The sequence below is a fragment of the Rhamphochromis longiceps genome, linkage group LG5, assembly GCF_057381845.1.
Source record: "Rhamphochromis longiceps isolate RC_006_pf linkage group LG5, R_longiceps_female_GT1.1, whole genome shotgun sequence".
Lineage (NCBI taxonomy): Eukaryota > Metazoa > Chordata > Actinopteri > Cichliformes > Cichlidae > Rhamphochromis > Rhamphochromis longiceps.
Genome location: NC_140561.1, coordinates 41,216,497 through 41,236,781, shown reverse-complemented (window position 1 = coordinate 41,236,781; position 20,285 = coordinate 41,216,497). Strand labels below are relative to the sequence as shown.

General features: G+C 44.4%; 1 long non-coding RNA gene across 1 annotated transcript; it reads left to right on the top strand.

The window, feature by feature from the left end:
* The first annotated feature begins 16,187 nt into the window (after window positions 1-16,187).
* On the top strand, window positions 16,188-18,696 carry LOC146670669 (uncharacterized). Its single transcript, XR_014911889.1, has 3 exons — window positions 16,188-16,451; window positions 16,541-16,605; window positions 18,264-18,696. It is a non-coding gene; the product is annotated as an uncharacterized LOC146670669 (long non-coding RNA).
* Window positions 18,697-20,285: the final 1,589 nt, after the last annotated feature.

Sequence of the window (20,285 nt, the reverse complement as noted above, 5' to 3'; positions counted from 1 at the left end):
TGAGCCTGCGCTGAGACCGCGGCGTGTGAATTAGTTTGATGGTTGGTTTCGATGAGCGCAAAGTCACAGACTACTCCATTTTTACTGATTAGTTCAGAGGGACCATCTTTGTCACGGCTGGATCAACAAATCTGAAATCATCAGACTTATACCGACAACTTTCTTTATATGGAACCAAAATATGAAGATAGAGCTTTCTAAATGACAAATGTACTCCACTTCAGATGAGACGTTTTCTATCCATGAGACTGAGAAGGTGTGAGGCACACTGAGGCCGGGCTGTGCTGCAGCTCAGGTTTACACTGCGAGAAAGCTTTTAAACATTGAGGCAGATTAAAGGATGGTCAGTGGTCAGCTGCTGCTTAATAACACAGTGTTTTTCTTGGCTGTGTTCCTGAATGCTGAATATTAGCGTGACCTAATTACTACACAGAACCGGTTTGTGCACAGTAATCTGCAGAAATCTCTAATAAGTGGCCATAAGTGGCTCGAGCCTAATTATCTCTACAGTTCCTCACAGAATGACTCGACACAGAGCGCGAGCGGATGTGTTGTTGTGTTAAAGCGTTAATGTGGGCCATCATTGTGACTCTTTGTTGTGCACGCTGTTTTTCTCACACAGCGTTCTCTAATTAATGACCAGCAGTGTTTTAATACTGGACACAGGTGGATTTTTGATCATCACACTGTTGTCTGCAACCACCAACGGAGCAATCTGAAAAGTATCTGCAAACACATCTCTTTGCTCCTGTTTCACTGTTTGAATAATTGTTCATCTTTTCCTACTTTATATTATACGAGGGAGTATTTAGTTCAAAACAATATTTTTCTAGCATTTCATCTGAAAGTAAGACAAAAGCTTGTAGCCTCGGGGAACCATAGTGTAAAATGTACAATAGCAACTAAGCATCATATATGAAGCTATGCGTGATTTTCCTGTTAGCTGCTACGGTCAAAGGCAGCGGTTCCCAACCCCCGGGCCACGGACCGGAACCATCCGTGAGCCGTTTGGTACCGGGCGCGAGAGTTGAGGCTCGGGTGTGAAATTTATGGTTTTCAGGGTTTTTATCGTTAACTCAGTTTCCCTGGGTCTTTTCCCGTGTTGTAGTTGTGTGTCTTATTTTGAAAGAGATGTTTACACGTTACCATAGCGACCAGAGAGCATTAAGGGGCAGAGAGGCAGACGTTACTCTCAGTGTTGCTGGTGCATTTCAGGAGGACGCTGCTAATAAAGTTACAGAATTACACAGTTTTTGTCTCGGTCGTATCTTTTTTTTTTTCTTGTATTTATCCGCGACACCTTAAAGGCCGGTCTGTGAAAATATTGTCTGACATCAAACTGTGGCACAAAAAAGGATAGGGACCGCTGGTCTAAGGAGCTTGGAAAGAAAATGACTTGAAGAAGTCCAATCGTTTCTTTCGTACTCCTTAGACTACCATGACCTGGATGACTGAGAATCTCCTTTTAACCCAGGAAGCTGTGAACTGGAGCCGCCTCAGACTGACTGCTGTTCCAGCACAGACTCAAAGTCTGGAGAGCAGAACAACGACATGAACTTGCAATCAAAGTGAGCTATGGCTGAGGTAATGTAGGTGAAGGCCCAGTTTGAACAGCCCAACATAACGCAGCATGTAGCACTGAGTTATGCAAAGTTATAGTCGATGCTTCTTCTGGAGGCTCCACCCAGGCTGGAGGAGGCGGTGCCGGGTCTGAGGGTTTCTGAGGTTCGGACAGTGGAGGCGCTGCAGGAACTGATTCACACTGAGAACAAAGAATTTAAACATACCTCCAGTCTGTGCTATAGGGCTTTGGAGTTGACGTCACGCTACAATGCATTGTGGGAGCGAGGCACCATTTTAGCAGGCCACGAATCAAAACAAACACACTGTGTTGGAAGGAAGATTGCTACTAATCATGCTTAAAAGCAGCTCAAAAGAAAACGGACGTTATAGAGACAGATTGCGTCCGAATGCAAAGAGACGGTACTTGCAAAAATTAGCGTGCGTTGGAAATGTGGACCCGTATGAAATACGGCCGTGGAGTTGATACCCCGAAGACCTACCGCTATTGACTTAGCCTGATATATTCTCGTACCTTGTCTCTGGAGTCAGCGTGTACAAGCCGAACCAATTTTGCAGTTATAAATGTCTGGAGGCTCACATCCAGTTCACCAAGGATTGGGTACAAGATTTGGCTATTTTTAGACTCCACGTTGTGAATTCGCCTTCATTCAAACAAAGGTAAGTCAGTTTGAGTACTGCTGTAAAACGTGTTTGATTTCCCTTCGAACATTCAGATTAGTGCAAGCATTTTTTTCAAGTTTTCAAGTAACAGGTAAAGTAAGGGATTACTATTGCAAAAAAGGTAATTAGATTACTGTTACTTTCCCGTAAGCATGCTGCGTTACGGCCTTACTAAAGCCGTGATTTTTTTGTGAGAGTGTCTCATGACAATGACGTAAGCGAGTGCGACATTTGTGGCAACAGTTGTGTGCAGATCAACAATAGATAATATATCGAGTGCGGCAGAGAGTATGAGCGTGCAGCGTTTAAAGCGTAAGTACTGACCTTACTTTGAGTTTGATTCCGTAAAAAGTGACAAAAAAAGATCTATTGCTTTATTACCTATTCAGGTTGTAAATCATGTTTTTAACTAAGGCTGCGTTCACACTGCAGGTCTTAATGCTCAATTCCGATTTTTTGATCAAATCCGATTTTTTTGTCTGCTCGTTCACACTACAAATAAAATGCGACAGCAAACGCGCTCTAGTGTGAACGCTCAAAGCGGCCGCATGCGCAAAAGAAGACGTCACACACGACGCGCTCTGTTTAGACCCAGACCAAACAATGTTTGACTGATGGCCTTAATATAAAGACTTCGGACTTTACGATTCCCAGTTTTTGCTTTAAGTTATTTTGTTATTGACATAATAATGATAATGTAATAATAATGTAAATAACCTAATAATGATCCTTATTGCTGTTTTAGAGGAGCGGTGCTGCAAAGGATAGCTGCAGATTTCTGTCAGAATCTGTAGATTATACAGAACAAAGAAAATGTTCACGTTTCTCCAACGTTGTCTTCCCAACAGTTTCACGGACATCTACACTGGATGTCCAGGAAGCGTTCGCGGTGTCTTCTCCAGCGCTGATAATTGGCGTCTGTCTTGTGTCAGTGACGTAAAAGACGGATTTAATGCGACGTGACCATCAAACAGCAGTTGCTTTCTAAAACATCGGATATGTATCGGATTCAGGACCACATACGAAAGTGACCCAGGTCGGATTTGAAAATATCGGATTTGCGCCGTTCACACTGTCATAGCATGATCGGATATGGGTCGCATAGGGTCAAAAAAATTGGATTTGATGCGCTTTCGCCTGCAGTGTGAACGTAGCCTATGTAACTAATTACTTTTGAAAATAAGTAATCAGTAAAGTAATAGGATTACTTTTGGGGGGAAGTAATCAGTAATTAGTTACTGATTACTTTTTCCAAGTAACTTGACCAACACTGGTGAGAACATGTGGAGGCTCTGTTAGATGGATAACATCGTGAGTTCAGTGATGTGACATTGTCCTGAAGGATTTAGTTTTTCTCCATGGTTAAAGAAATTGCACTAATTCATATTTATTATAAATAATCCTAATTACACAGCTTGCTTCCCTGTTTGTGTCCTGTGTCACTAAAAATACATTCGATTTTAGTTTTATACATTGATTAATGACCTGCAGAATCTCCTTATCATATTAAATGATTCATAATTGTCACTTAAAGTCGAACTTTATGCTTTCTCCATCTTGAAGTGATTATATCCTTGCATGACATACTTTAGGTTCATTTTTTGCTGGCAGATTTAAAAAACAAACAGGCAGATTTAGGATATAACATGCAGCGTTGTATAGATGGATACATAAAAAGATTTTAAAAAATTACATGTATGTGCTAACTTTGTAAACACGTTCATTGCTATATTTGTGATAAATGGATTTGAAAGTAGATTAAACACATTTGTATCAGTCTTGGCTCATTAAAGTTCTTGTCTTTAAATGAACTTTGTGTGTGTTTCAGGTCCTGCACTCTCAAAGACTGAATGAACCAGCATTGCAGCCATGGGTCACTGTGAGCATCACAGGGAAGGTTGAAGCCGCCCACTGCAGCTGTATGGCCGGAGTCGTGGAGACCTGCAGCCATGGCGCTGCTCTTCTGTTTAATGTAGAAGCAACAGTGCGGATCCGTGGCACAAGGACTGTTACAGATGAACCTGCATACTGGGTTTTGCTGGGTAATATGACCAAGATACAGCCAGAGGTTGGCCATAAGAAAATAAAACTAATAGGCTATAAAGAGTGATATGAACTTATTTAGATCTCACCTTAATGAAAATGTCTGGAGCACCAACAGATATCTGTGGCTGGTAGAGATATCAGCTCATCTCACAGCTGCTATCCAGGCTAGACGCCTTCTCTTGGTAACATCCGATACACGAGCTCCCTCACGTTGCTTCCAGGTGGGGAAAGAATAAAAAGAGAGCCCATTTTCCAGCTTATTTCCATCCCGATCCTGCGATCTAATGTTACAACCGACAACACAGCAAGTGCGAGCCATTGCTGATGCTTTCGCTCCTTTAGCCCTTTGTTTGGCCTGCGAAAATGGCGCCTCAGCGGCCATGCTCCAAAGCCCTATTAAAGACATCAGCCCAACCCATCAGATCCATGTAAGCCCTCCTGTCTGGCAGGTTGGCTCGGACCCTTTGGCAGACCCACGTGCCTTATGTTTGACATCCCTGCTCTATGGGCTGGCTGGGTCCCTGCAGCTTGGTGCTGGTTTAGTTTCACCACATTTCCTTAAACAGAACATTTGTTCCTGCTGGTCTAAGTTTGTTGGTGCTGTTACCACAAATGGAAAGTTCAGGACGATGTCAACTCATTTTCACATCACAGCTATGATGATCCCATCATTTTCTTGAATTTATTGGTTTCCATAAAGCTGCAGTGAAAATCTGTCACATACTCAGCCTTCCTGGTTGAACCGATCAGCACCATGAAAGGGGAAATGTCAGATACTGTATGTATACCTTTGAGATGGAGGGATGTGCTGCAGGGGCAAACTCAGGCCACTGTCATGATGCAGATGCATGCTGCCACATATTTCTTTGGCATATTTCAAGTATTTCTCAGTGGAAATGAGCGACCTGAGATCGTTCCAAAAAGGATTCAGCACCGCGGCCGGCCTGCCACAGTGACAGCGGGATGGACATTTGTATTCACAGCGCTGGCCGGCCATCGGCGTGTAGCGATCGACTCCAGGATTTGTCAGATCGGGAAACATTTTGCCACTGATGAAAAATCTTGTTTGGGTGATGTTTGGGCTCTGCAGCCTGATCGTCCCGCTGTGGCGAGGGAGGGCGAAGAAACAGGCATTTATTCTCAGATTGTAGATCACATTTAGATAGGAGATGTTATCAGTCTTGCACTTTACCCACAGGAGTATCCGTCCTGCCCGTGTATTAAATCTTTTCAGTTAAAGTCCTGGCACTAAAGATGGCCTTCTGGAAGCATTACTGATTACTGATGGGCTATCTGAGCACACCAAAAGGGATTCTTAGTTTAGGATGATGTGCAAACAAATGTGTTTTTATTGTTTAACCTCAGAAACGAGGGGAAGAACTCACTCTTTAGTAGAGCTGCTCCTCTTCTACATCAAAAAGAAGCAGCTGAGGTGGTTCAGCATCTTGTTAGGTAAAGTGAAATGGGCAAAGTGTGCTTAGAGGAGGTCCCAGGGCAGATCCGGGACCTGCTGGAGATGCTCTGTCTCTGTGCCGTCTCGGGAACATCTCAGCGTTTTCCTAGCAGAGCGGGAGGACGTGGCTGGGGTGGTCTGGGTGTTTCTCTCGGGACCTGGATCAGGATGAGCAGCAGATGATGAATGTTTAAATAAGCTGTAGAATCCTTAGTCGGGATCAGAAACATTCAGACACTTGCTTTAAAGCTCTCGCTGAAATGATGATTATACCCATGGAAACCAAGGGAGGGTTCAGGCTGCTGGGACAATGGGAAATGAAAAAAGAGACACCTCTGCAATCTTCCTTCATGCACTCGAGTGCTTCTCAAGCTTGTTCCAACTCTTCAGGAGATGCAACGGTCTCACATTTTTCAAGGTTTGGCTCGTCGCTGATGAAGACTAAGATGAAGTTAAAAATTGCATTCATTACGATGTCCAGGATCACAGCTTCAGGTTGTTATCATTGCAAAGAGAGTTTCTTCACTTTCAGCTGTAACTGCAGGAAAATGTTTGCTGAGTCCGGAGAAGAGTTCAAACTGAAACAGCTACAAGTGTTCTGTATGAATCCGTCAATCCACAACAATGAACCCTGTTCAGGGTTGCTTTGCTTTTAGCCGCACACTAACCATGTTTCCCAGAGTGCACTGTGACTTTCCATGTTCCCCTGAGGGGCTCGCAGAGTTAATCCAGCCACCCTGGATGAGTCGCAGGTGACCCAGTGGATGTTCGAAGGTTAATCAGTCTTCATAAGCACAACATGCTCGATTATATGGAGGGAAAAATAAATACATTTATAGATTGTTATCAAAGTTCACATTGTAGTGAGGAATTTAAGGGGCTGTGTGCACTTTATTACAGGAACCTCTGTGTAACCATCACTGTGGGGTAATAATGGCCTGCTTTTATCAAGATCACAAGTGCTGATGTAAGATCATTAAGAGAGGGCCTGTGGCCATCTCCTTTCATAATCAGCTGAAGACTCAAACTGGTCCCAGAGCTGCTCTCTGAGAGACGACCGAACCATCATCGTGGTCAGAGTGGGCCAAAGGAAGGGCCTGAGGAGCAGTCATACCCTGCTGCTGTGTGGACGTGCTGTATGCCTGTGAGGTGTGAATGTACACTGCCCTTAAAGTCCCTGTTACAGCTTAAAGACCTCGCAGCATCACGCTGTCTCTGCAGAGCTCCTCGCTCTCGGTGGTTCCTGGAGTTTCCAAAAGTAGAACAAGAAGCCCTCAGCCATCAGACTGCTGTTGTGGTTTGGCACGATGCAAATAAATCTGAATCGAATTATACAAAAGAGGAGAAAACACGATTATGAACAAATTATTTCTGCATGAATTCTGTGTCTTATACTAAATTCACACATTTAGCTTTTTCTTCGATGCAGTAGAAATGCATCTGTGCTGATCAACACTGACTCCGAGTTTTATGGTTCTGTGTGTGTTGGTGTGCTGCTGCATCAGTGATGGGCCCAAACCACGGCGCACAGCGTGACATGTCCTCGTGCTCCGTTAGGGATGACCTAAATGTTGATTAGGATGCCAAATTTAAACCCTGCTGTGCACTGAGCGACATGCGATCTGAGTCAAATGTGTCAGTGACACAAGAGCTAAGACGGTAACATTCACAGTTTTTATTTGGTGTTTTTACCAACACGAGGCTGAATGTGCGGCCTGAGTTCCTGATGCAGTATTTAAAGGTCCCAGCTGTAAATCTTTGTAAACTAAAGATATCGACTTCATGCCCAAAACCTCTGTGGAGGTATCAGCAGAACTTATAACGGAGCTCTGCTGCACTTTTGTGTAATCCCACCTTTCCCGTCTGTCTCCCACGTATAACAACCATCCACTTTCTGAGATGTCAGGTTCCAGTTACCCTGTTTCCAGACAGACGATGATGACAGCAGCAGAGTTTACATGCACTCATTCATGTGACTGAAAGACAAGCCTAGACTCTGCTCCAGGCGACGAAGCCCAAGAAGGCCCCTTTGTGGTCTGCACAATGTCGCCTGTAAAGAAAACATGACAAACATGCATAAAAACCAGAAAAGAGGCAAAAGAAGAAGAAGAAGGCCGCCACACTGATGCATCGAGGAGATGACTGATGCGCTGTAACAAAGCTGAAGGCTTGTTTTCCTTTTTTAACCACACAGTTGTATTTACATAGCACCAAATACAGACCAACAACAACAGAGAAAAGCTGTTTAGTCAGGAGGTAAATTATCTCTGCGCTCTCTTCTTAAACTCGTTTCATGATTTCTGGTCTCGATTCGTCTTGGCGAGCTACTCGATCAGATTTTCCACATGCGGTCTGTCAGCGGCACGTACGCGGATAACTCGATGAATCCAAACTATCGTGAACCTGCGAAGAAATCAGACCACAACAAACGAGATAAAAACATCAGACGGCTCTCGCAGGGAGATCGAGTTTCTAGAGCGGTGAACCCGAGAGCACAAAGTAGCTCGGGGAAATGGAGAAGGGAGGAGAAAAAAGGGAAAAGAAAGAAATACATCAAAGAGGGGGTAATGAAGCTTGTCCAATCCTGAAGAGTCACATAAGAAAACAGAGATACGGTGATTGTGGCGCGGCTGCTGAGAGAGATGAGAGGGATGGCGATGAATTATGATGAAGTTGCGGGTGATGAAGAGGGGGAGAAAAAGGAGAAAGAGATGAGGCAGGTGGCAGGTGGATGGTGTTACTTTGCTATTGTTAAAATCTCTCCCTCTCCATTTTCCGTCCCTGTGTGTCCTGTGAAGCGAAACCTGGCCCTAAATGGGAACAGAGGTAGCAGTGATCACGCCGGTCTTCTCCGGCGAGGCCCCTTCCTCAGCTCATTAGGCTCACAGAGGAGCTCTACTTACCTACCTGGGATATAGCAGGATTTAGAGAAAGAGAGGGATGAAAAGGTGGAGGGGAAAAATGAGATAAAACAGAGTCGGCGGATGAGCGAGATTACAGCCAGAGAAGACTGCGGCGGCTCCAGGAATCCTCCGCCTTTAAGGAAAAGCAGAGAGCTAATCGATGCCAGCGGTGTACACCTGAACCAGGACACGGCAGCAAACGCTGAACATTATGTCCCTGTTCACTCTGAGCTCAGCACAAAGGAAATGTCCTTCTTTGTGTGCGTGATGACCTGCACTGTCCCAGAGGGAGGTCTGAGGTGTCGGCTCAGCTTCACAAAGTCAGTCTCAAAACTTTCAAGCTGGAAAATACTGGAAGCAACCAGGTAGTGCAAACCCACGCATCTACTCAGGGCCAGAGGGAGGACATGTCCTGGTCATGATCATCCATGTTCACATCAACACCTGTGTATCCACAGTAACCTCATGCACGTCTTTGGACTGTGGGAGGAGACTCGACACAGAAAGGCCCACCGTGGACCTTCTGGCTGTGCTTTGGCTACAACTCTGGAATCACAGTCTCACATTTCGTGGAGAAACGAATCGATTTAGCTGCTAACGCTCGAGAGTTAGCTGATTGTGGACTCAGAGCTGTTATTTCACTGGACTGCTTCTGTTGAGTAAAGCTACTTGTTTAAAATCAGTCATACACACTTAAAAATATCTGATCTGAAGAGTGTGACCGGAACAGACGATGATATTGTTACAGCCGCAGAACTTGAAGCTCATATTGTGATTATCATATAGACGCACAACGCTGCAGGAAATGCTTGTGCAGGATCAAATTGCTTTTTAATAGGTCTAACCAGAAAGACAATAACATAAACAGAAATCTAACAGAATAAATGAACAACAAAGCAGGAAAAAGTGGTCAAGAGGAAACAAAAACGGAGAGAACGAGAGCGCCGAGCTTTGGAGTAAGACGGCGGGATGGTGAGAGGGAGAGATTACTCCTCTGTAATGCTGTGCTCAATGAGGGAGAACCAAAGGAGAATAAATTCAAGTCCTGGCGATGAGGGCTTTACGCGCTGCAACATTCTCCAAATCACTTCACATCACTCAGAGCTGCACTTAGACATAAACCCCAATCTCAACAGGACAGCTTCTTTTTCCTCGCACACGTCACGTATCGCCTCCTTCTCCTCCAAACAATCATGGCGTAAACCTGCAGACGGGAAATAGAGATTGACAGACCGCGCATGCAGCTCGTGATTAACTTGTTTAATGTTTAATGTCAGTGTAGGAAATGTCGCTCTTTCACGCACAGGTGTGAACGCTGCTCCTTCCAGAGTTTTATGAGCACACACGATGTCATCATCCTCGTGTCATCTCAGCCAATCAGAGGATTTTTGTTTCTGTACGATAAGTGCAGTGTCTTCAATGGAGCCACGCGACATTTCACCTTCATGCTGTCACAAAGTACACAAAGGGGTGGGGGGAAAGAGTTTGATCACCCATGATTTCATGAGTACAGTATTGTAGGATATGTCATAGAAAAGTGCTTTCTTGATACCACGTTTCATTTTTGGAATCTAATCACTCAAATTTAAAACATTTTCTACCCGCCTGTACACAAAATGTGTGGGAGTACATTTTTACTTTGGACACAAAAGAACAGAAACACTGAGGTGAAAACGAGCACGATCAACTTTTTTGTACATGTTTATACGTACACACATCTGTATCTGCACTCTGCCACCTCTGAGCAGCAGACTGTTCCTCGCTTTAAATACTGTTTATGCTGTTTTCAATTCTACAAGGTCAGAAAAAAAGGTCTGCTGGGAGCGTTTGTCAGATTTCTTTGAGGGTTTGATGTAGGTGGTGTTAGCACTACCAGCTTGCTGCTTCCACATCAGATGACGTCCTCTCTCTCACGACGAGGACCTGCAGGGAGAAACGTGGAGTTTCTCTGATAAGCGTGACCCTGCAGAATCAGCTTTGGTGCACAGCTTCGCATGGAGGCCCAACTGCAAACGTTTTGGATGGAAATACTTTCAAACCTTCTGACTTACACTTAACTCTTAGCTTCTTGGCCTCCTCGTGAGCCTCCCCAATAATCTATTTAAAAATGTGGAAGTGGATGAATATTTATCTGAATGACACAGTGATATCGACTCATTTTTGAAGAGCATCTCCAGCCTGATGTCCATCCAAATGCAGCTCAAATTTTCACCAAATTTCAGTAAAATCTGCACAGGAATGATAATTAATGCCCACTTCCACCCACCGCTGCTGTGTGAGTAGGAGTCGGTTTGAATAGCTCCGTTCGGTGTCAGTAAACCGCTGCAGAGGCAGAAGATTTAAGAGAAAGAGCCTCAAACCGGAAGAAAAAGTTGAAACATGATGGACATATGGTGTTTGTGCTTCGTGTAATAACGTCTCAGTTTCTTTTCTCTGCATCTTGCTGTAGATTGAAAAATGGAGCTGATTCACTGAGCTGAATATCCCCAGGTTACCCAAACAGACTGCAAAGCTGAGAGCTGGTAAGTGATGAGGCTGAGCACAGATGCTGCTGGATCACGAGTGACAGACGTGGAACACGTCATCATCGTGGTTCATGTAAGAAATCGAGCCGATGCAACTTCACTTAAAAACCTTCAACAATCGGGAATTCTTGTTTTAAACATTTGGTTTTAAAAACTGACATTTTAGTTTCCGTGCTTTGAACGAGAGGCAGCTGATGGCTGATGCAGTTCCTCTAACGTCCAGCAGAGGCTCCGACGGTGAGTCGGTCCCCACAGGCGCCCATGTTGGAAACCATGTTGGAGTCCCTCGGGGGAAGAATTCACCTTTTTGCATTATTAGAGGCGTGGCCTCTATGACTGACAGGTAGATGGCGACACAGGCAGCTGTAGCTGCTAGCTGTCTGCTAGCTTCACCTGAGCTTGATCTCTGGACCGTGTTTGTGATGTTGGTGACCAATAACATGGCTGCTGTGAGGTTGTTGTACCAACAGAGCGTCCAACAATATTGGAGTCGCGTTTTTTGGACTTTACTGAGCACTGATTAGCAGGTTTGTGCAATGGTCCCATACAGTCTGTGGACGCATGTGTTCGACGCTCGCCACTCTCTCATACAAATACATTCTGTCTCTGAAGAAGCAAACAGCAGTGTGCATAATGTTGAATCTGATGCTCCAAAACAACAACAAGCTGGGGACATTTCTCTGTGTAGAAATGATTTTAGAGGCATCTCCAAAAGAAGACAGGGTCTCTTATTGCTTCATTCTTCTTGCTGGATTGAGTTGGTGAGTAATGAGGAGTGAGGAGAAGGAGCGGCTGAATTGTTACAGTCCTCTGGCCTGCAGCAATAAATCAGATGGAAGTCGTTGCTGACTGCCGTTTTTATTTAAAGCTGCACTGCAAACAGATCCCCCTGCATTTCAGACCAATTAGCTGCTCAACCTCCGCTGTAATGTTTCACTGCACCGAGTTACTGAAGGAACCCGAGGAATCACTGGGAGAAGCGGTGCAGAAAGCGTAACTGGAGGCTGAACGTGCTGAGCAATAACGAGTTATGTTAATGGTGTCAGAAGAAAGTAAAGATGCAGGTAATGAACGGCAGGAAAGGTTTTTCTGAAACTGGTCCAGTGTCGGCGCTGCCATGGCCGTCCCATTCTCACCATTGTTTCTCCTTCTTTCGAAGCTGTCAGCATCTTTTATCTAAGATAAGAAGCCTTTGAAAGGCTAACTTCATCAAATCCACGGGTAGACAAACGCATGCCCCTCACAGCTCAGACCTCCGTACTGACAGTTTCACTGAAGAGCACAGGAATACAGGCCCAATGAAACCATTTAGATTCAAACACAGCTTCCAGGTAAATGTAATATCTGGTGCCGTTCACTGAGCTTTGGAGGACTCTGACAGGTCGAAGGTAAAGCCAGGATCTAATAACAAGGAGAGTTATTTAATGTCAGGACTGGAACAAAGACACAGAGCTGCACCTCAGACTGCTGTCCACTGTGAAAGCTTGTTCTATCAAGCTCCCCGAAGGTGAGAAAACCCTTTGCTGTGATGTGTCTGCAGAGGCACTGATTGGTTTATCAGCTGCTCAGACTCCTTGAACAGCACGCACAGCTGGACGCTTCTAGAAATGGGTCCTTTCAGTTATTAAACATTCCTAAATCACTTCACTGTTAATGAATCAAAGTTTTAACCATTTCAGTGCCCTGAGGACCAGCAGGTCATTTTACTGTCCCGGGGGGGTGGAGAATAATATACACCCCTCCTGCAGGTATGTCTGCTAGAAAGTGTGAGTTTCCCACAAATCGGGAAAATTAAAGCTGCTTTTACACACAGGACGATTCAGCGGTCGCTCGTTGCTTTGAAGCTGACGCTTGGCGGCATCTAGAGAGTCCAGCCTTTGGTTGCCTAGGTAACCCTCTGGTATATCTGTGAAGGTTCTCAGTCATGCAGGTCATCGTAGTCAAAGGAGCTTGCAAAGAAAAGCGTCTGGACTTCTTTAAGTTACTTGAAGACGTTTCACCTCTCATCCGAGAAGCTTCTTCAGTTCTAAGGTCAAATGGTGGAGAGTCCCAGATATAAGCCTAGTGGGAGTTTCCCCCCACAGAGGGACAAAAGGACCCCCTGATGATCCTCTAATCGCCTGAGCCAAGGTGTGAAACTGGGTGTGGGTCCCAATCAGCCAGAGTTTCGGGTGAGCTCATTGTGAAACCTGGCTCCACCTTATCATGCGAATTCCTGTTGTTTCCTTGGTTTCTATGTTTGAGTTCTTGTATCGTTCATCACGTGTTAGGTCTGTTAAGCTTGTTGTCATGTCTAGTTTCAGTGTTTCCTGTTTTATTTTGAAGGAGTCGTGTGTTCTTTGTTCATTGTATTTAGTTTCACTTCCCCTGTCCTGTCATGGTCACGGCTCATGTCAGTCAGCTGTTCCTCCATGTGTCCCCACTTCCCCTAATCACCTCCTGTGTATTTAAGTCCTCTGTTTTCAGAGTATCATTGTCAGATCGTCTGCTTTGTTTGCAAGCCAAGAAGTTGTGTCAAGTTTCCTCATGTTCCTGTTGTAGGTTTTTAGTTAATTTAGCTCACCCAGTTTAGTTTATTGTTAGCTTTGCCGTTTGTTTACAGTTATTTTGCCAGTCTCAATAAACGGCTCGTTTTCTGTTATTCAAGTCATGTTTCACATTTTGTTTTTGTCTGCATTTGGGTCCACCCTTCACTCTACACACAGTCAGCCCTGCTGATTGTGACAGTCATCTTCACAGCTGCTGTGTTAACAAGAAAAACAGCCTGCATGGTCTCAATGTTGGGTTATGCTTTATTCACACATGTGCTCCTACATGCATCTCATGCTGTGGAGTCTGAATCGTCGCCTCCACGTTGGGTTTGGAGCTCCAGTTTTGCTGAGTGAAATTTCAGGGTTTTATTTGGATGCTACTGAGCCCTGATTAGCATGTTTCTGTGTCTCCTATCATTGATACCCAAGCTAGCTAACATGATTTGCTAACTAATAGCTCAGAAAACAGACAGAGAGCTAAAACAGGCAGGTGGAAAACAAAATCCAGTAAAGCGACATTAAAGCAGATTTAGTCTCCTCTCTGTTACATTAGAATCTAAAAAATCCCTTTCTCCCTGATTTTGTTCCACCACTTTGTAGCACTGCCATTATGCTTCCATTTGTTCTCAGGCTCACAGAGGCACCTGTGGCCAGCTGTGGCTAGCTGTGTCTGTCTGTCTGCGAGGCTCGGGAACACGAACCTGGACCCATTTCTGACTGCTGAATCCCCAAACGTTCCCAGAGGAGTAGAATCCATGGTGGGAAAAGAACAAAAAGGAGGCTGATTAGAAGAGCAGCCACTGATTGATTAGATGCCACAAAGGAAAGTGAGAAAGAAAGAGAGAGATTAGTTTGAGTTCTCATTGAGAAATAATGAAAGGACAGAGGGGAGGGGGAGGGAGGGGGAGAGCTTGTGGTAATGAAGGGTTTCAGGTCAAAGAGAGAAAAAAGGAACCCGAAGAATCTAAGGCGATAAAGGGAAACACCGCAGTGATGAAAGTTTCCAGGTTATGTGAGTGCTCGTTTGGTCCGAGGTCACTCTGTCCACAGTTCCCACTTTACAGAGACGTGAGAGCAAAGACTCAGCGACACATGGTGATACAAATCAACGCAGAGAGCGCCGCCGCTTTGACCTTGGTTGAGGAATGTGCCCCCGCACCACTTTATATTCAGGGTTGTTGCCATACTTCCAAATCCCATTGGTCCCTGTGAACTGAGCAGGTCTGGGTCAAAGGTCAAAGCCTACCGAAAGATAATAAAGGTCCCCGCCTTCCCACACAGGCCTCCTCCCGGGGAAGGAGGCTCGTCTCGGTTACGTGTTGTTTTGTAAGCGCAGGCCTTTTTCCCGCTCCGCTCAGGGCCATCTCGCTTTGTTTCCACATTCTTTCAGTTTCTGTGCCGCCTCTCTTTCACCTGACCCCTCTCCCCTCGTCACTGACACACTGGGAGTGTTTGCGTCTGGTGTTTCTGCCTAAAAATTTGTTCCCGTAAAAGTTTTAAATGCTCTGCGTGCTTTAAGAAGGGCTGGATTAAAAAGAAAAGGCCTCGGGGCAAACACGAGCTGGTAGACCAGAACCAGATATTTGATTTCTTGATTAAAATCTCACTTGTTTTCCTGCAGAGCGACAGCAGGTTTTTAAACTGAGCTGTTTAAATCTGAAACACCAGCTTCTCTTAAACATGACCTAAACGGGCCCAGGTGAGAACACAGTGGAAATAATCACATTGTTCGCTTGCGTGGACATCAGTGCGTGCAACTTTATCCAAAAAAAGGTTTTATCTGAGATGACATCAAGTCAAATTATGTGTGTGTGAAATTATCCAGATGTTTCACTGAACCACAAACTAACACTGCAGTAGTATTAAACATGAGGAGAAACTGAGGAGAATGAGCGTAACTGAAATCATTGCAAATGTTCAGATGTTTGAAATGCACGAAACACAGAGACACATGAACAGGATTCGTTGAACACTGAATTTAAACTGTCTGCACTTTTAACGACTCAACCAATCACGTTTGTCTAAAGAACTCCAGGATGTAAAGTGGTGTGCCCACCTGGATGCAACCTGTCACCTCAGAGACACAAATATCTGCGGCACAAGCGTGATTTCCTGTTTGATTCTGCTGCAGAGTCTCTGAGAAATGAAGATACGTAAAACTGTCCGGGTGCTGAGGCTGTCTCAGAGTCCCTGAGCTGGGTGCTGGATCCAGCTGAGTAACAGACAGCCTCACTTGTTACCTGTGTAACCCAGTGAGTTTACACGACTCAGTAATGCAATACAACATTGTTATTGTTAATTGTGATTCATCATTACTCTGTTAATCACTGAGTTGATCTAAAGTAAATCAATAATAAGAGATAAATAATAAATGTTAGAATTAAACCCCAAAGAGTATATTTGACACCCCTACTGGTTAGGAAGGAACAAGCCCCGCCTTCCCCTGCTCTGTACCATCACATGTGCTCAGACACAGAGAGAGATGGGGTGCACGAGACGCACGATCTGATATCGTGGTGTTGGTGTTGTTCTCAGATCAACATTTACTATGTTGTTCCAGGAACAACACCAACACGATGATATCAGATCAACCGCACGAGACCGTCGCTGATTTTCAGCGCTAAGCTTGTTGGTGGAAAATAACTATAAACTTGAAAAATTGAGCAAATATCCATACTGGAGATCTGCGTGGACCTTAGAGAAACGGACCTGATTTGTAGAGAACATTTTGGACTTTGGAACCATCGCGGTGCGTCAGAAGCTGTTAAGCTAACCTTGAAGCTAAAAAGCTAACAAGAAGTTAATGGTGAATATAATGGCCCAATTTCAATGTTGTAGATCTGCACGGGTGCGGATGAAGCGGACAAGATCCTCCCTGAGAGTTGAACATTAGAAGCGTGCTGGTGAGTTAAACTGGGACTGGGCGAATCAGGCTAATTGAAAAGCTAACTAGTAGGGGTGCAACGATACACAAAATTCACGGTTCGGTTCGATACTTTGGTGTCACGGTTCGATATTTTTTCGATACAAAAAAATTTATGTCTTTTTAATTTGTCATTTATTAAAATTATAAATCTATATTTTAACTCAAACGTACAGTTTTTAAATTTAATGTTGCTGAAACAACAAAATAATTAAAAAATAAAATAAATCTACCTGATTGAGAAATCACTCATCTTTGGAAAAGAGAGTTTATTACAGAGAAATGTCTCTTTCCAAAATAAAAGCTATACTATACGCTTCTTCTGGGCTATATTCTCAGCAGCATATTAAACATATCAGGTCCCCATAAGGAGAATCATGTGCTAACGGCTGTCTAAATGACTCGGGTAAAGTTTGTAGCATTAATCTCGTTAAAATGACATTAACGCCATAACGCGGCAACAAGTTACCGCGGATCGCCCCGTGCGTGGGGCTGGACGGCGTCAACACGTTAAAAAGCTAACTGCGCTAACGCACTAGTTCCCACCAATTGAGCATTGCGTGGCACATCCAACATACTGTTTTACTTTTGCCCATGACACGTTTACCTTCAGGGTCATACTTCACATGAAGAACAAAATAGTTCCAAACGCCAGATCTGAATGAGGGTGGGGGAGGTTGAATTTCGGGTAGCGTTGAGGCAGCTGCCATGTTGCAACTAGCTTAGCTTCTGTCTTGCTAGCTTGCCCTGCGCTCAGTGGATCTGCACTCGACAGTGCAGCCTAGGCAGAGTAGTTGAACGCAGATCCACTGAGCGCTCAACACAGACAGCATCGTCAGAAGGAAAGTTGATAAAATAAATTAAAAATTTTGTATTGTTTGATACATATGCGTACCGAACCGAAAGCACTGTATCGAACGGTTCAATATCGATACGAGTATTTTTACACCCCTACTAACTAGCCTGATGCTCATAGCTGTAGCTGGAGCCGACCACGTTTTCACTGTGGGAGAACACACGGGGGTTCTCACGGAGTTCAGCTACTCTGAGCACTCAGCTTGTGTGCTGATGATGTTCTAGTATTACATGTTGAATATTAAATGCACTAAAATAAGATGATGGGATTAGTTAATTTTGATCTTAAAGGTTCTGAATCTATTTTATTTTTTGTTACGTTTGTTGCTCGAGCAGCACTGTATAGATGTCTCTGCATATTCTGACTGTGCTGATACGTTACCACATACTGTAGAACTACAGCCTGTGGGCTTTTGTATATTTTTTGGTAATTTTATTCTGTACATTGACTGTAATTAACATATTGCTTCATTGCTATGCAGTGCAAAGCAATGCTCCTGTAATTCAGTTAAAGGGGCAGTACTGGGAAAAAATAATCTACTATAGTTCATGGTTTATTTCTGATTTCTGATAGAAATGTGCACCTTGATGATAGAATAAGCTGATTACAATTTAAAGATTGCATTCATGATTAAGATGCACTGTACAGACTGTAGTTAGAAATTAGAATTAATGTTTTGTGCTTGTTTTTGTTAAAGCTTTTGCATTATTTTCACATATGGCCATATACATCACTATAGTGTGTGAACTGAATTAGTAATAGCTCTGTTGTTTACACGCTAGGTTTTTTTTGTGGGATCGTGAGACCTGGATTTCCCTTTGAACCGAACCACAGCCATTCCGAGTTGGCCCAGAAGGGCAGGTTGCTCTTCCCTCACGAACAATTGCAACAGTGCGGTAGGACGAAATCGCACCAATCACAGACTTTTGACCTTTTGGATTCGAATTGACTGAACACGGACAGGACTGACATATCTGAGCCCAGATAGGATTCTGGTTGTTATTATTATCGCTGTCATTGTATTTTATTTTATGTTTTCATTCCTGTTTATGAAGTGCTGTTTAATTGTTGCTAGATAGTTCAACACAATTGAAAGCCACTTTACCTGTGGCTCCAGTCATTCTTCTCCACGCCACTCACCTTGACCCTCCTACGAATCTAGCTATTGGCCCATTCTCTCCACTTTAACTTCCCCTACCCTATCCTGTACTTGGCTACACCTGCATTGTTGCTCAGTTTGCTTTTTAGGTGAATTATTTATTTCTGGTTATAAAATAAATCTATTTTAAGTTGAACACCGTGTGTCTGACTTGTATTCTTCTTTGTGGAAGCATCCATGTCCCCACGCGGCTTTATCAAGTAAAAACAAACCATTATAACGCCATAGCAGGTGGTTACAGGGAGAAAGTCAGGAAGGACTCATGCAGGTGTGTGGTGACAGCTGTGCTCAAACTGAGCACAGGTCTGAAGCTGTGATTCTTTCAGGAGTCCTGCACTGAAAGCTAAATGTAATTGTTTTATGTCTCCATCCTCTCCAGATCTTTGCTGTGATGCACAGACTTGTTGTGAAAATACAGTAAGAAGAGACTGAGCTGTGTTCATGTTGTGTGTGTCACCGAGGTCTAATGTAGACGTAAATCATTTGGACAACGACCGTGCCCACACTGAGGGGGACTGAGTCGCCCTCATCTATTACCACAGGAGCTCACAGCATCGGAGCTTAATGAGCAGAAGAAAGTGCTTTTCACTTGTTTTTGCTTTAGGTTTTGCCTCTAAGGCAAAATCAGACTGACTGCCCTAACATCTTGGCAAAGGTCTGCATGCAGCCGTGAGACTGAGAGATGCAGGGCTGACAGAACTGCTGCCACCTCCTCTGAAGAAGTCTGGGTTTAAAACAAAAGTCCAAAAAAAGTTCTTTACATGATACCTTTCAATATCAAGGTCAAATAGTGCTTTGTGAATAGAGATGGTAAAAAAGTAGAAACATTGCTCAGGAAACAGCCATCCATTCATTTTCTGGTGGTTATCTGCGTCCAGGTCGTCAGGACAGGAGTCCGAACAGACGCTCCCTCTCCTCAGCCACCTCCTCCAGCTACTTCAGGGGTGGGAGGGGGCGCTTAGGCTCTCCCAGGCCAGATGAGAGATGTAATCTCTCCAGCATGTCTGCGGTCTGAGGTCTCCTCTCAGTAGGACATGTCCAAACACCATCTAGGGGGTGTCCAAGAGGCATCTCCCAGATGAGGTAACCCAGCTCATACAGGTGTCTTTTTATATGGAGGAACAGTAGCTCAAATCTGAGCTCCTCCCAAATGACCACGTTCCATCTTTAAGGGAAAGAGGATGCTCAGGTCCACCGCTTCTGTCTGTGGCACTGCCTACAGCTGAATTGGCAGCTTCGCTTCAACACGACATCGTCAACACTGCATCTGCTGCACGAAACCAACACTTAAAATTCACTGATCAAAGAAATTAAAGGAACACTTTGAAAACACGTCAGTGGAAAACAATTAGTGTATCTATACTGATATGACCTGGGTAATGTGTTAATAGTATTAAAGCCCACAGCACCAGTGTCGAGTCTGACAGTGAGTGCCCTTGTCTACCCTGTAGAGGTCTGTGTGTCCCTGCATGGATCTGGCTCCACAGACCATCACTGACCCACACCTCGTCTGTCACACGTGCTCTGGGTGAACCTGCTCTGGTGGTAATCTATGGCTCCACGGTGCACCGAGCACAGGGCCTGCTCGAAGTCCGTTTCCGATGGTCTGGTCAGAGGCATCCACACCAGCTGGAGTCACTCTGTA